The sequence below is a fragment of the Anas acuta genome, chromosome 13 (assembly GCF_963932015.1).
Source record: "Anas acuta chromosome 13, bAnaAcu1.1, whole genome shotgun sequence".
In the NCBI taxonomy this organism is placed as follows: domain Eukaryota; kingdom Metazoa; phylum Chordata; class Aves; order Anseriformes; family Anatidae; genus Anas; species Anas acuta.
This window is the reverse complement of record NC_088991.1, coordinates 12209379-12225404: the sequence shown is the minus strand read 5'-3', so window position 1 is coordinate 12225404 and position 16026 is coordinate 12209379. Positions and strand designations below refer to the sequence as shown.

Sequence of the window (16026 nt, the reverse complement as noted above, 5' to 3'; positions counted from 1 at the left end):
CATAAATCTCCTGCCATAGTATTTATACAGTTTAATAAGTATTCTATTAACCTTATTTTAGCTAGGATGAGCCTCTCATTAAAAATGCAGGTTTTACAGACATAATTTTTTGCAGAGTCTTTCTGAACCCTCTTCAAATTGTAATAATCCTTTGTAAAAAGTGTTAACATCAGAGTGGGGCTGACTTCCTAAGCAGCTATCTCATCTGTGTGCAGCACAGAAACAACAATCCTTCCCCTGCAGGTATATTCAAGGGCCACATTCACCCCCACAATGCTGAAACACTCACACACGTGGCGGCTTTCAGCAGGATGCCCATGTCCCTTTCAACATCATGGCATCCTCCCACCCTGCAGATGTGAGCAATATTCTTTGTTCCTAATTGCATGACCATTGATTTGGCTGCATTAAAATGCATGGGAGAGTACACTGATTACAATGGACTTTGAATCAGACTTCAAAAGAAAATGTGATGTGAAAAACACGTCTTTCCAAGGACCAGAAGACAGACATGTTAAGAGCTTATTCCAATAACATTCTGCAGCAAGGAATACCTAGCAAGGCAAAAATGATAACCAAATGGTACTCCACCCTGACACCCAGCTAGAGTATTCAGCCTAACCACTAAAAGACGCAGTTAGGAACTGACACCTATTTGTTGACAAAGAATATGTGCACCTGTTAGCACAGCCCTATTTTAGGCTTCTGATTCTGGCAGCATTAATGCAAAAAGTACATCATATCTCATCTATTTTAATCTATGCAATAAATTAATGAAAATCCAAAAGCAGACAAAAACTTGACAGATGCTACAGAGAGGGTGCGGAACAGAGCTGATCGAAACTGATGAATGGGAAGATTCCATCACAACACAGAACAATGCACAGCTGTAGTTTTACAGAACAATGTGAAATAGTTTTATTTGGTTAACATTATCTCAAAGGTAAGTGAAAACAATTCTCAGATGCAGAGCTGTGGACATTTTGCAGTAGTTCCAAAAATGGTTACTGTTCTCGCATCACATGAGCTGATGCACATCAGCAAATCCAGGACCTGACCACATCACTCCACAGTGCAGAAAATCCTACCACTATTGGCTTCCAGGTAGCAGGCTTTGAGGGGCTCTTCTGCATGATCCAAGCCCCAACCGATAATGAGACACTTCCCATCTTGAGTTCAGGGGGACCCCAGACAGTGCTCAGGCTATGACTCTATGACTAGCAATGTAGAAGGGAGATCCTTAGCACCAAAATTTCATACTCATAGCCCAAACCAACTGATTATTTATGCAAAACAATGCCCTAGCACTGACCAATTTCCAAACCAATGATTTCCATTTAGGATTTTCAAATGTTAAGTGACAGCCATATGCACGAACACACACACACACAGAGAATAAAAAAAGTAGCACCCTTTCTGCATCTCTGCTGTCCTCCCACCTCCTGGCTTCCACGAGCTGAAGAAATCATCTCACCTCTCCTATACAAGGTCCCTCCCATTCTTTGAAACCTCTGATCTTAATGTCTGTCAGGGCAGACACACCAAACAAGACAGACCTGAAGTCTTCTCCAGCCTGGCAATTCTTGAATTTCTATACTGTTTGCCAGCACACAAGTAAACTCCTCCAGCTTTTTAAATAGTAATAAATTCTTCTCCATGTCGTCTGAAATACCAAGTACATTCACATCTCTCTCAAAGCAGTAATTGTGCAACTCAGTAGTTCTTAATAATTACAATGAAGATTCCTAGACTATTCCTGGCTACCAAAATTGAAGTTCTTATACAGATGCAAATATCTTATTTTTAGAGAGATGCAGAACCACATTTTATCTCACAGTCTAATGGCTCTCCCCAAAAGATTTGCAAATTCTCTTGTGCAGTGTTTTTGTCCTGCTAATACAGCACTTACAAAAAGTGGTTACCAATATAACAGTATCTGTAAGGCTTCACAAAGACACAAAGGGAAACACTATTCTTTCAGGCACAGTACTTTCACTTGTACATCATTAAAGTAAGCTTTTTGTTCCGTTACTGATGATCTCCTACCATTACAGCCATAGGGGAGGAACTGAAAGGAAAATAGTATTGCCATGAGCAATTCTTGTTATGCCAGTATACAAGTAGGATGGAAAATATTAATGCCAATCAGCATATTCATCACAGCAATAAGAACACAAAAACTGTCTGGATATCTCATAGCTGCATTTCCAAGCTCTGTGATAGAAAGTCACCCCTCACTCCAAGATGCGTGTTCTGGTTAATGTAATTTTCCTGGCAACAACACGTTCTGTTTGATATATATACATTTATTTATTTATTTATTTATTTTTCCTTGTTATAAATCTGTTCTTTTAAATACCTACTTTACAGGCAGGATTTTAGATGTAAATGAAATACGTCATTTTTGATCACAAAAAATACTCTACCTTTCCTATGGACATAATTGTTATGGACATGACAACCTTGAAGAACACCAGCCACAGGAAACCCCTCTCCAGGGTGCAGCAGCTGGTTTCATCAGATCCTTCAGAGCTTTGCAGGTTTGCAACAAATTCTGGTGGCCACATAACCTCTCCTGCTGCCACACTGCCTGCCTGGGAAGGCACACAAGCATCTGTTCAGACCTGAGAACGCTATTTAATGACAGCATTGTTTATGCACCTGACAATCTTATAATTTGAATTTTGTTGGGGATGGGGGCAGGTTTCCATGGAAACAAAATATGCCACTAAGTAATAAAGCAGATTTGAAAAGAGGGTCCCAGGCTGTGGCCCACTGACAGTCTGGAGGGTCTCCAGCACTTGTCACAGCAATAAGATAGAAAAATAGGGATAAAAGAAATCCTTACAAAATTGTACGATCCTGTCACATTTCAGAGTTACTTGATTTGTGATGAGCAGTTTGGGCAACAGAAATGCAACCGGTAATGCTGCATACACAGGAGCTCCAGACATGTAACAGGCAACAGAGGCAGCATTGCTCAAAGCTCAGCCACAGTCAGTGGTTTACTCTCTAGCCTTTTATGTCAGATTCTAACAGTTTGGAAAAGAAGCAGGAAATAAGCTTTGACCTGTAGGTTCAAATGCTAGGAGTACCAAATTCCACATGAGGAACACCATGAGCTATGGTCTTTGATGCCCAGTTGACAGCCTATTAAGAAAGTGGCTTTACTGGGAAATGTGTGTCCCAGACAAGCAAGCGTGGTAACCCTTGGCATGAAACAACTTGCCCTTTCTTTCTGTCCACCATTCTGAGGCATAAGCGTCAGGCATAGGGTCTGGTAGTACAATCAGCCACTTTATTGTTTTCTCACCATGGAGCAAGAATTCCCATTTCAGCCTAAATACCCCAGCTAGCCAAAGGGGTTACGCTGTGCTGCATTACCAGTCCTTAAGCTATCTGCAAAAAAAAGCTATTTTCAAAACAGCACAGAGTACATTTGCCTGGGGATTGTAGCTCAACTCCTGAAAGCTGCCTAGCCACGGAGTTCTTCACACACTTTGCATCCTGAACAAAGACAGGGCAATCTGGCCATTATCTTGATAGCAAATACAGCCCTAAGGAAACCAGCATGGGATCTTTCTTAGAAACGTGATAACGAACAATAACTTCAAATAGGAAGAGAGAAGGTCTTGACTTTGGACTGATTCCAGCTGCAGAAAAGCTCACATGACTGATTTGCACCGTTCGCTTTCATCTGCCCAGTTCCTGCACTTTGTTCAACAGTGTTAACAGTTTTCAGAAATACTTGTTCAAGACATTACACCCTTAATAATTGAGTTCTTGTAAGTTCTTACCCTATTTGTAGACACATAGTCATAGCTTAGATGTGACCATTTTAACTATGAAGATTTTTGCAGGAAAAGACTGGACTGCTATTGAGGAAACTGGCAGCCATTTCTCACCTCTACCAAGATGTTTATCTGAGACATTTAATTTTTGCATGTCTCAGTTCTCCAATGGTAAAAGAATGCAAATATTGCCAGCAGAACTGCCTGAGGCACGTCAAGAGGATAGGCCCCTGTGGGGAACAGCCTCCCTTGTACTCACCCCTTGCCCTTCTCAATCCCCTTTGATTCTAAAACCTTCTATTTGGATACAGTATTTAGCATAACAAGGGATGTCACAGCACTGAAAAACAAGAATAAAAACAAAGTCAAAGACATACCACAAAGCAGAAAAAAATCAAACCACATAACGTTTTCTATTCCATGTGTTTTATTTCGTTTTATAAATATCAGTATCCTACAATAATCACTGGATTTTTAGTTCTGCCTTGAACTGGAACAGTGCGCTCCAGTTTAACGCTGCCTTATACTGCTAACAGTACCTGCACCCTCACTTAGCCCAGAGGATAGGCCTCCTCCACACCTCTTCACTTTGGATCATCCATTTCCTACACCACTGAACACCCCATCCTGGTGATGGCCTACATCAATCCTGCAGCAGGCGACACACACGGAACAAAGTTCTCCACATCCTCAGAAAACAATCACCTCCTATTCATGAAAAGACTTACAATAAGGACACAGTGGGCTTTTGCTGAGGCAAAGGATGGTTCCCTTGGGGCAATCCACACAGGGCTCAAATCCATGAACCTTGCACTTCTGTAAGGTCAAGAACCAGCACTGACAGGCTGGATAGTAGATGGCCCTCAACATCCTAGAGCTGCTCACAGTATCGTATGATCTGATTGTCACTGAACAAGTACCACATGCTTGTTTAAGAGACACATGAATTATTGATGATGTTCAGGAGCCCTATTAAATTGTCTAGTGGGCCACCAAGAACACTGAATAGTTCAAATGCATCAAAACGCATAATAAAGCTTTCTATTTTCAAGTTTGGCCGTTAGAGAAAAGAACCCTGGCAAATATATAATTTTGTGTAATTTCACTTGGATGCTCACTGTAATAGCAGTAGTATTTATGACACTGTGAGTCATACCCATACACTTCTCAGATAGCAAAGACACCATTATCCACACTATTTAAAAACAGAGTCCTTATGCAGGAAAATATCTTACTAAAGGCAAGACCTACTTATTTGCCTTAAACTATAGACTTAGTCTATAAATATGTACTATTTTTATACATACATCTGTGTCACAGTCATGATAGTCTTATAAATAAGTGTTACAAAAAGGAGAATTGTCAACATCATAAGAATTACCTTCTAGTAACTCTTGTTTAGATCCTGCCTATAAAATAGGGAATTCAATTAAACTGCTTTCTTATTATAAAAACAAAAATACTCCTGTCATGCAATAAGTAAATAATGAAACAAAGCCAAACAAACAAACAAAAAATCTAAATTGCATATTCTGAATGGGGTATTCAGAGTCTCTTCCTGCCCACATTTGTGTTTTTCATTGAGTGCCATCAGAAGAGAGAAAGCAAAGGTATCTCTATTTTGAATGTAGGACAAATCAGGAGAGCTATTTTGAGGGGATATTTTCATTAAGTTTGAGACAAAGAGAGATATTTCTCTATTCAGTGCTGTTAGATATTCAACCACAAACCTGAGAAGCTCCTACTCTATCGCCAGTCTCTCCCTTCCCTTCCTTTTCTTCACAAGACGCTTAAGAGACTGTGACTCCTGAGGGTGTAACCCCTCACAGCTACCAGGGACCCTTCAGGGTAAGACACTGCACATCTAGGTTTTCACATGGTGATTCAGCATTGTTAATGATCACAAAGTAGGAACTTGAGCAGCATTCTGATGGATTTGATGTCTTGATTTAAGGAACTGTTCAGTAGCTTGGGACTCATGGTCCATCTCAACCACCTCGATTGCAGTGAAACACTGTTCAATATTCAGAGAGATGCTGTTTCACATGGTGTTCAAAGGCTTTTACCACAATGTAGCTACTATATAAATATTGTATAGCTTTTCTTCACTAAATCCACATACAACTTCCCTTTTTAATATCCTTCTTTCCTTGTCTGCAATCATCATCCACATAAAAGTCACTAACTTGGGAAAATCGTGTAGTCTGGAGATGTTATATTCTATGGTATGCTTGAGAAGTTGCACAGAAATGAAAAATAACATCTAAAAAAATAAAAATCATCCCTTTGCAGAGCTCTGCTATGAACGGTAACTGCTCCAATACCCGGGAAACAGATTACAGAACCTGTAAACACTGAACACTTAGAAGCTTTTCTGACAACCAAAGAACTGTTAATAAATATTTTTTCATCAGTGCTCATTAAAGATGTGGCACATTTTCAGAATTACATATAACCCACCTCTGCCATGGAAATGAATTTTTATATAGTGCTACAGAAATTGCTATTATGAAAGATAGAAGCAACAATTCCAGGCAGTAATTTGTGCACAGATTTTTATCTTTTCATGAATTAACGTCTACATTTGTGTGAAAATGAAGAAAATAAGGCCTCTTGTCTAAAAGGAGTTACCCTTTCTTATCATCTTTTAAAAAAGCCTCGCATTTTTCTATTTTCTTTCCAATAAAAAAAATAAAATAAAAATAAAATCTATCATCCTGACTAAACTGAACTATCTTACAAAATTATATCTAGATTTTCAAGCTTGATCCCTCTGCTACCCATTTCAAAGAGACCACTGCCATTACAACATACATCCAGCCCTTTAGGATGTTTCTCACACTACTGGGAATATTAAAGTTCGATGAAGTATTTTCTCATTTCTCCTCAATCAGCCAGAGAAAGAGAAGTCCTTGAGTAAAACGTAACATGAGAGAAAATTCTATCTCAGTATGCAGTTTTCTCCCAGAAATCTCAGAATAAAAATCAGAGGTGAATACAGCTCTGTAGTTATTATTCACCAAGTGTTACCAGAGAGCTTTTTGCTTGTCTCTGGTAGATACCATCTTCTACCTCAATGTAAGAACATTGTAAACCCACTTGCAAAAATCTATAGAGGGATCTGAATTCATCATTGCTGGAGACAGTTATGTGGCTGACAGAACCCTCCTGATCACAATTATCTTCTTTGCCTGGACACAGCCTACACACAAAAATGTTGATGTAAGTGTAGAGAGACATTATTCAGAGTAAAAAGGGGTTGGGGCTTTTTTGTTTGTTAATTTATTTTAGACATATTGAGATTTATCATTTGGATCATGGATTTAGTTCTTCCTTCAGCCACAGCTAATAAACAGGTGACAAACAAAGCTTTAAAGCTATAGGACTAGCTAACTTTCTAAAGGTTTAATAGGAGATCCTTCTGGGCAGCTGGTTAGAGCCATGAAAGCATGACACAAAATCATTGGTGTTTATCTTACAGCTATGGGTGGTCACTTCCCATCTCCTATCTTTATCCCCCACGGCAAGGGCTGAGAAAAGTTACATCCATGAATATTTTAAACAGATAACGTGTTTCTAGGACAGACACAGATACCAGCTCAGATTTCACCCTGCCATTCTTCATATGACAATGTTAGAGACAAAAGATGTTCATAGTTGATGTCATTTGGCTATAATGATCAGACAGGTTTGTTCATCAAACAGCCTGCCCGCAACCTGAACACCATCTGCCTGGGACAGGTAGCAGACTCAAAGAAAAAACACAGAGCCACCAGAGACCTGCCACCAGCATAGTTAACTCAGCTGCATGGCATGAAACATTTTTTTTTTCCCACCAGTATGCCAGTACAGCAAAAGCAATGAACATGCTGCAAGAACATCACCATGAGTTTACTCTGCTGTGTCACTTTGCAACAGTTAAACATCAATATGCTTATATTTGCATTCAATAATAAAGTATGAATTTTCCAAATATATCATAAAAACTGGTATAAAAATGTGAATACACCTTTCACAATTAAAGAGTTGCATTTCAAAATTAAAAAAATCATGCAGTTACATTCTTTATGTCCAATGAAAGCGTAGTGATGCTCAGCAGTCTACAGTAGAAACAACATCCAAAAGTTTGGATAGAGTAAAAAGCAAAACAAACAAGCAAACAAACAAAAAAACAGGTTAAAAATGTGTGATTCCAGTTAAAAAACTTCAGTTTTTCTTGTCGCTGCCCAGGTGCCTTCTCATTGTTTGGGATAACCACAGAACTACCCCACACATGTCATTGTGCTTTTGTGTGTTTACTGGAGACTTTATATGGCAGGACACCAGAACAGTTGCTGTAAGACATCTCACACCTCTAAGACACGCATTAAAAAAAATGTAACCTTTGAAATTTTATTTCATGAGAGGTGGGGAGAGATAGAAAGGGGGGTTATATGAACCCAAGTAGCTTAATAAGCAATGGAAGAGATCCCCATGTGTACACAGAGCTTACTGCTTCAGTAGGGTGGAAGGAAATTTGCCCTCCTGGATATGTCTTCTCCCAAATGAAGATCATTAGCACAACATCCACATCTGCTCTTCCCCAAAGCATGGGAGGACTTGCTGCTGTGGTGCAGGAAGATACAGTATTTGCCATGCCACAGCTGAAAGAGACAGGGAAAAATTCTACCTTATACACAGCAACACTCTGGAAAATTAATTGGAAGACTAAGATGAGGCAGCCTATTTTGACAGACTAAACGAACACAAACTATACAACAGAAGAAGCGGAGAAATAAAAAGAGAACCATCATAAAATCTACACCCGGCAGCAACCAGGGACAAAGTTTAAGTCTTTAGTTAATGGCAACTATTACTTTCAGGGCTCGCCACAAACTAAAACATTTCATCTCACCTTGGAAAAGTACTGCTAATCAGGCTGAAGAGAGGACCTCATCCAGCATTCACACAGGCTGATATTGCCAATAAATACAGCAATCTCATCATTACTATTCTGCTATGCTCTAATCCACATTACAATAGTTAAAACATTTAAATAATAATAATAATAAGCACTTACCTTTTGGGATGTATAAAGGGGCACTTAAAGTTAGTAAGAATTGTTTTTGCTAATTGCACCATGACCAGAAAGCACCTACACAGCAAGATGGTAGCAACAGCTCCAATCTAACCTAACTTCATCTGCAAGCAGGACAAGGTTATCGTTCTAGTGAGAGATTTTACAATGGAAAACCTTTAGCGAAATAAAAAGCAGAGGCAATATGCAGCCTCCTCCTTCTTCTCCCACCTAAGTTAGGATGGCTTTCTATTACCTTTTGGCATATTTATGATTTGGTTTAAGTTAGCAGAACTCTGTTTGTGACATTTATTATTTATTCAGCTCTTGGAGAGAATTGCCTTCTTTTCTATGCACCATATCAGCATTAATATATAATTAAAGTAATATCCGCTTAATACTGATGTTCTTGCTTATCAGCCTAACTTGAAATATGGCCTGACTTAGCATCATGATTAGAAGTTAGCTCCCTGTGCTTTCTATCATGGCTAGGGAAATTCACCGCTGGACTACATTTACATACATTAGGTAGGCACAGGTGTCCCTTCTGTTAAGATACCCATAAAATATTATTTTAAGAACAGAATGAATCAACCCAACCTATAAAATAAGTCTAAAAGTACTTAAATAATCATGGCATCTTCATTTTGAATAAAATGAACCTTTAAACATCTAAGACTTGAATATTATTAAGACTTGTAACAGAGATATTCTACAGCCCCAATACGGCACATATTTTACTTAAATTAGCTTTACACCTAAGAGCTTTAGCACCTTTTTTCCTCAGGTAACCCTTATTACTTTGTGACTGCTTCATATCACCCCAAAATAACACTGTCACTAGCTGAATGAATAGAGTGTGCTGTACTTACAAATGATTTACACAGAACTAAAACATATATCAGTAAGCATATTTCTACCCTGAGTCTCTAGATACAGTTCACTTTAGCATCAAAGAAATTATAAATCCAGGGCAGGAAGGTACATAAGCTAATTTCCATATTCACAAACTCCTAAGGCCTGGAACACACAACTTTGCATGAAGTTAGAAAACTCCATTTGGGAAAGGCTCGCTGTGTGCTTCACGTCTTCTCGTGAATATCCCCTAAACCCACTGCTACCGTCACTTGGCAAAGGTCATTACTCTTACACTTCAAGGAGGAGAAGGAATTTAGGAAGAATAATGTCCAATCCTTTTCAACAATCACACAACATGCACTGGAGTGGTTAGAGCCGTAGAGACTTATGGACTCATCTATATTAACAGAAGGCCTCTTTTCCTTATTGGTGAAGTTATATAGTAAAGAGCTGAGTACAGAAGCTCTGTCATGTCAACAAAAGTCCCTCTTCCTATTATTCTTTCACGTTATCCTAAGGAAGTTCCAAGGACTTCTACAAAAATTTTGCAGATAACAATGAACAAAGCAACAGTCACAATAAGAAACCATATCATGTGAAGAAAACACAACTCAGACTTAAATATATATATATATATAAAGATGTATATCTGTAAATCCAACCATCAGCTGAGGATAAATCAAACTGTGGTATGTTCACTGCTGGAGTACTGATGGTAACAGAGAAAGCGCAGAAGTGAAGAACTGTTAGTTAAGAGATCTAATTCCTGCAACATCACTCCTCTGATTTAGCTGCATAGTGCCTTAGATAATATATTCAACTTGCTAATAGAGATTTTTAAATGCAACTTGAAACCCAGCATTTTAAAAAATTTAAATACATTTTTCTTCTTGCTTCACAGGTTCAGACTTTGTTTCAGACTTAAATAAAGATTTGAGAAGTTTTCAGAAAACAATCTGGAAATAAAAAAATTAACCTGAAAGTACCCATGAAGCTGCAGAAAGAAACACATACACCCCAAATCCACATCCTCCTATTACATCTGCTGCTCTACTACACCTCAATGTCACACCTTAGCTAAGCTGACATCCTGGCTAATGCTCACAGCCTTCCCCTGTATGCAAAGCCCTGCTCCCACCTGCAAGGAAGCAGCCATCAGCCACCAGCAAACCAGAGGCTCATGTCCCAGCGTTAATCCAGTAAGGGGACTCGCTTGTCTTTTACACCTTTAAACTGCCAACCAGGTTGAGCACAGTGAGCAAGACTGCCTGAGGTGTGTGGATGGATAGACATGCAGACCTGAGGTGTTTGGTTTTTTTTTTAAAAAAAGCCACAACATAGATTAGGAAATCATTTCCACTGAGAAAGTTCTTCATATGCATCTCTCTGCTGTTTGGGGTGTTAAAATACTTTTTAAAATGTTCTGCAGTACGTCAACATGAAATCCATCAGCTCAATAGAAGGCACGTATGAACTACAGTGGACTTGAAACCCATCTCTGTATAAGTTATTTTTCCTCATATACCTACCTTGCTTTGCTGAACAAAAATGCTGTTTTATATGATTTTGTTGTTGTTTTTAAACTAGAAGAGTGCAAGAGATTTTTATTTTATTTTATTACATCCACTTATCTTCTGCCTCTTCATTAGCCAGAAATCTAGATGTAAACATTACCACCATATTGTTGTGATGAGAAAGTTATATGACTAAGAAGATTGCTACACTGCATTGGTACAATGGTGACCAAAGAGTAAAAATTAAATAGCTAACAACCACCTCACAAAAAACAACCAAACGACAAAAAAACATGCAACCCCTTTCTTATTTAGCCTAGGAAACACTATTCAAAATGTTTCCTAGCACTGTAACTACAATTTTTCTTGGTTTACAGCAATTCAGCCAGCAGCTGATGGATTTCCAGTGATACCCACAGCACACCATCCTCTCTAAGCCTGTGAGCACACACTTGGCCCACACCTGTTTCCCCAGGGATTACAGTGGTGCTCACTCGCCCATGGGACAAGCATGACAGTCCCGTAATCTCTCCATAGGAAGGGGAAACATTTTTGAATCTCTCCCTCCCTTATGCGGCCATGATTTTTTCACAAAAATCTTTCTCGGTATCACACTTCCAGCTACATCAGCTTGTGTTACTGCTAGCCGAAGATTGAAAGCTGGAGAAAATTGTCAGACAGTGCAATCACATAAAGGCTCATAACCAAGCAAGTACTTCTCCCTTTATCTTGTCACACTGCAATCATCACCCTAAAAAACCTCCAAGGGAGAGAAACACAAACTCCTATTCAATCAGGTGCAAGGAGCCCTGCAGATGAACCCCAGGGCATGTTCAGAAACAAGCACAGCACTGCTGTAGCTTTCTGTGTTAAGGAAAGCAAAGCAATGCAAGGAGAGGGCAGCGCTTTTGAAGAACAGCAGCTATGCAAGAAAATTTGCCATCTTGTAAAATTATCCTTTTCTCACCCACATGGTTTTAGGCATTATATCCCCCACTGGGCTCTGCTTAAACACATTCACAACACAGTCAGGCATACATGATACTGATCGTTGCTGGCAGGATATATTAGGGTTATTATATTCTCACCCTGTTTCTTATATTCTTCTCTAAGCATCTGCTATTTGCTGCTGTTGGAGACAGGATACCAGACTGTCAGTAATTGTTATGTCAAGGAAATAAATGGACTGTTCAAGAAAAGAAAAAAAAAAAAAAGAGAGAGAAAAAAAGAAGGTAAAAAGAGGGGAAAAAGTAATCAAAGTGGAGTGATACAGAGACCCAAAGATAAGGACAAGGGGTGCTAAATGAGTAATAAATAGCAGGGTGAGCACTGAGCACACAGAAAATAGAAAGCAGCATGCGAGCCTTTCACAGTGATTAGAAGAGGAAAGATTTTACTCCATTTTCCTGCTGGAAGGGAAGTACCTCAAGGGAGCAGCAGTGGAGAAAGATGTTCAAGCTCAGGAAAAGAGCTAGAGGCCAGCAATGCCAGATGAGGAGCTGAACAGGAGAGTTTATGATGGACCCCAAAGGAATATATTAGTCCAGCAATTGTAGGCGGTCAGGATGGTTATTCAGGTAATTATAGACTTGACACAAGCCCCAGATCAAAGTCGCAGAGCAATTGCTAGATGACTGAACTCATAATTTCATTACTTTCTTTTCTTTCCTTAAGTGCCAGCAGGAAACCCAACACTGACAACAAGTACAGGGAAACATAACAATGCTCAAACAAAATACGTAATTTGCTTTATCTCTGCCTTGGGTTATTTTATGAATACCTCAACAGCAAGAGAAATCTGTTAAATCTCTCCTGGAAAACATCATCCAAAGTCCATTAAGATGTGGAAAGCAGTAGAGATGGTTGCAGCCTCCGGCTGTATCAGAACCTTGTGTCTGCATATGATGGGAATCCCAGCCAGCCCTACTGGATAATTCTGAAAGATTTTTTTAATCCACTTAATAAAGCAGGAAGGGGAAAAAATGCAGCAGCTTTGCCAGCATTACAAACTTGTCCTTTACAAATGCCTCAGTTACACACCAAATACTGACAATAAGAATATCATTACATGAAATTACTACAGAACACTTTAAAAATCACTGATAATCAGTAAGATGTAATTTTAATGAGAAACCATCAGCAAATGGAAGTGCTTTTGACTGGGCCTAGAGAGAGACAAGTTTCTCAGCCCAATGCAACTGAGAACTAGCTGAAGGGATAAATATGGTCAGACTCAGGCAGCTACAGCCAAACAACTCAGTTCTTACCATAAGCCCAGGCCTGCCAAATATCAGACATTTTAACGCAGTAAAATACAAGTCTTCTCATCTAGGATCAAAGAATGCCATGGTGGGGCATACAAAAGGATGTACTGTATGTTGGAAATCAGACTTAAATATTATGTAAGAAGTCACAGCAGATAAATAGCACATGAGGTCCCGGGGTCATGCTGTTGCTACAGGAGCTAATAACACCGTTGGATGTTTGAAGAGAGGCAATTTTGTCCAAGGTTAGAAAGGTTTCTGCATATGGAGTCAGTGGGAATGTTAGCAGAATATCGTGTTCTGCTGTCCCTGAATGCCCACCTCTGATGTCCATGTCTCAATAACCCTGAAAAACTGGGAGGGAAACACATACCATTTAAGGCCTGGAAACAGATTGTGTGGAAAGAGTTTAAATAAAATAATTGCTTTAGCGAAAAGAAGGCTGAACAATGATTTTCCCACATCATGTAAAATGATTTCTATTAGTAGCAGGCTCCTTAATTAAGCAGACAAAGGCAGAAGATTTAACATATGGAGCAAGGAAATAAACTCAGATTGGATTTTTTTTTTTTTTAAGCATTGGAAATAATTACTCACCAAAGCAACTACCCTCAGGACACATTTGAGTCCCAGTTATCTGCGCTCTTTAAACAAGGCTCAATATGCTTCTGCGTATTGATATGCAAGGAGAAATTGTTGGATGAAGTTTTCTACACCTGGTGTTATCAGGAGGTCAAACTACATGATCCTAACAATCATTTGAGGTCTTACAAAGCCTGGGAATGTTAGATAGTATTTACCATACCCATGACACACTTCTCAGACTTATGTACTTACGCTGTATTTTATATTTTTGCATGATTTTAGAAAACAAAGAAGGCAGCAATTAAAATAGGTGGGTTATTAAGGCAAGAGTAATCTTTGAACAAGATATATTTGCATTCATTCCGGCATTCAACTCTGCCTTTACTATCACAAGCCAAGCACATGATACTGAGTACCATAAAAATAAAACGAATACAGTCTTTTCCAAATAGGACCCGTATTAAAATTAAACACTAACTGTAAGAGTTTCAGTAGACCTGCAATAGCCCCCATTAGAACCATTAAAATTACAGTCTTTCAGAAAACAATGTCCACAATAACTGTCTGCAAGTCACTATATACATTAAACTGTAGATAATTAATATGCTTCTGCAATCTTATTTTTTCTCCTTTGTAAGTAATAGCTATTATAAAATCCTAAATATCTGCCCAGAGTTTCTTAAATGTTACAGATAATGAAAAAGAAAGTAACAAGGCATTCATGGTAAAACGTTGCAAGTCTTGGCATGAAAATAAAAACACTGGAATTCCTTATTTCAGCTACATCACCTCTAATTTCCTCCAAACCCCTCCAAGGAGCCTGGAGCAGCCGAGGTGGAGCTGAGCATTTTCTGGGGTTAGGATTTAACTGTTGCTGCTGGTGGGGTTCATCCCACCCAGTGCTGCAGCCACCCCAACCCCGGCCAACTCTGCAGACTCTGACTGCACAAATAGCAAGGATGGGGCATTTCTAGCCTGTGATTCATCTTATCTTACCCCAGACTTCTAAAACAAGCAGAGGTAATTGCTCCCACAGAGTGCTTTATTCCTCAGCTGTGAGGAAAAATCTAAACAACCAACTTCAATGTAAATGTTTGCAGTGTCAGTTTAATCCCTTTCTGTCTCTCAGTGCTGGGTAATTACAGCCATAATGACCAGTGAGATCTTCCCTGATGCCTCTGCCTCAGAAATTCATCTAGGATGAAGTAGGAAGACCAATTTTGTCACTGCTCAAGTTGGAACTGAAATTCATTATCTGCTACCTAGTATCTGTTGGAAAAAAAAAAAAAAAAAAAAAGACTAAAACACCAAAATATAATTTAAAGGAACCAGGTTATCAGAACCTCACAACATCTGTCCCGCTCCCTAGAGACTGAAGTGGTGAGTGTGAGTGTGGAGAAGGTGTGTGTCCTGGCTGGAGATCAAATGAGCCGAAGCAGCCTCTGTGCAAGCTGAACTCATGGACTGCAGCCCTTGGGTGAAACATCATGGGTGACACGCAGGCAAGCTGCAGTGGGTCTACTACCACAAAGCTCACGAGTGAACTGCGGGTTTTGGTGCGCAGCAGCTTCCCTGCTCTATCTGCCTACTTAGCTCTTGTGCAGAAACCATACAATTCATACAATATTTATAGTAAGAAGAGAGTTTTTCACTGATGGGAGAGGTGATGTCACTTCTCTAATGTTTGTTGACTTATGGATAGTGTGTGCAATTCAACAGCTGAGCAACGTATCATTTCTATTCGTGCTGCATTACGCATAAGTGCACACATTACAATCCATGTCATCTGAACAAAGGTAGCACAATCCTTGGACACATGCCATTGCAGATCTGTAGTAAAATTATGGTCCCTTGAACATTTTACGATCTCCAATTATTACAGCATTTGCATTGGCCTGATGGCCCAAATTAATCTGATTTTTAGAAGTTACAACATTTAATTAGGATGAGTAGTAACA

At 39.2% G+C, this 16026-nt stretch overlaps 1 protein-coding gene across 18 annotated transcripts in view; it reads right to left on the bottom strand.

The window, feature by feature from the left end:
* The window catches only part of HTR2C (5-hydroxytryptamine receptor 2C), a 286890-nt gene that overhangs the window by 207413 nt on the left and 63451 nt on the right, over nt 1–16026 (bottom strand). For 9 of the 18 annotated variants that reach the window (XM_068696876.1, XM_068696854.1, XM_068696853.1 and 6 more), the window contains one exon: nt 8284–8434. The exons of the other annotated variants lie outside the window; for them this stretch is intronic. The gene's annotated coding sequence lies outside the window, so the exon portion shown is untranslated. The remainder of the gene's footprint in view (nt 1–8283; nt 8435–16026) is intronic. 18 annotated transcript variants of the gene reach the window in all.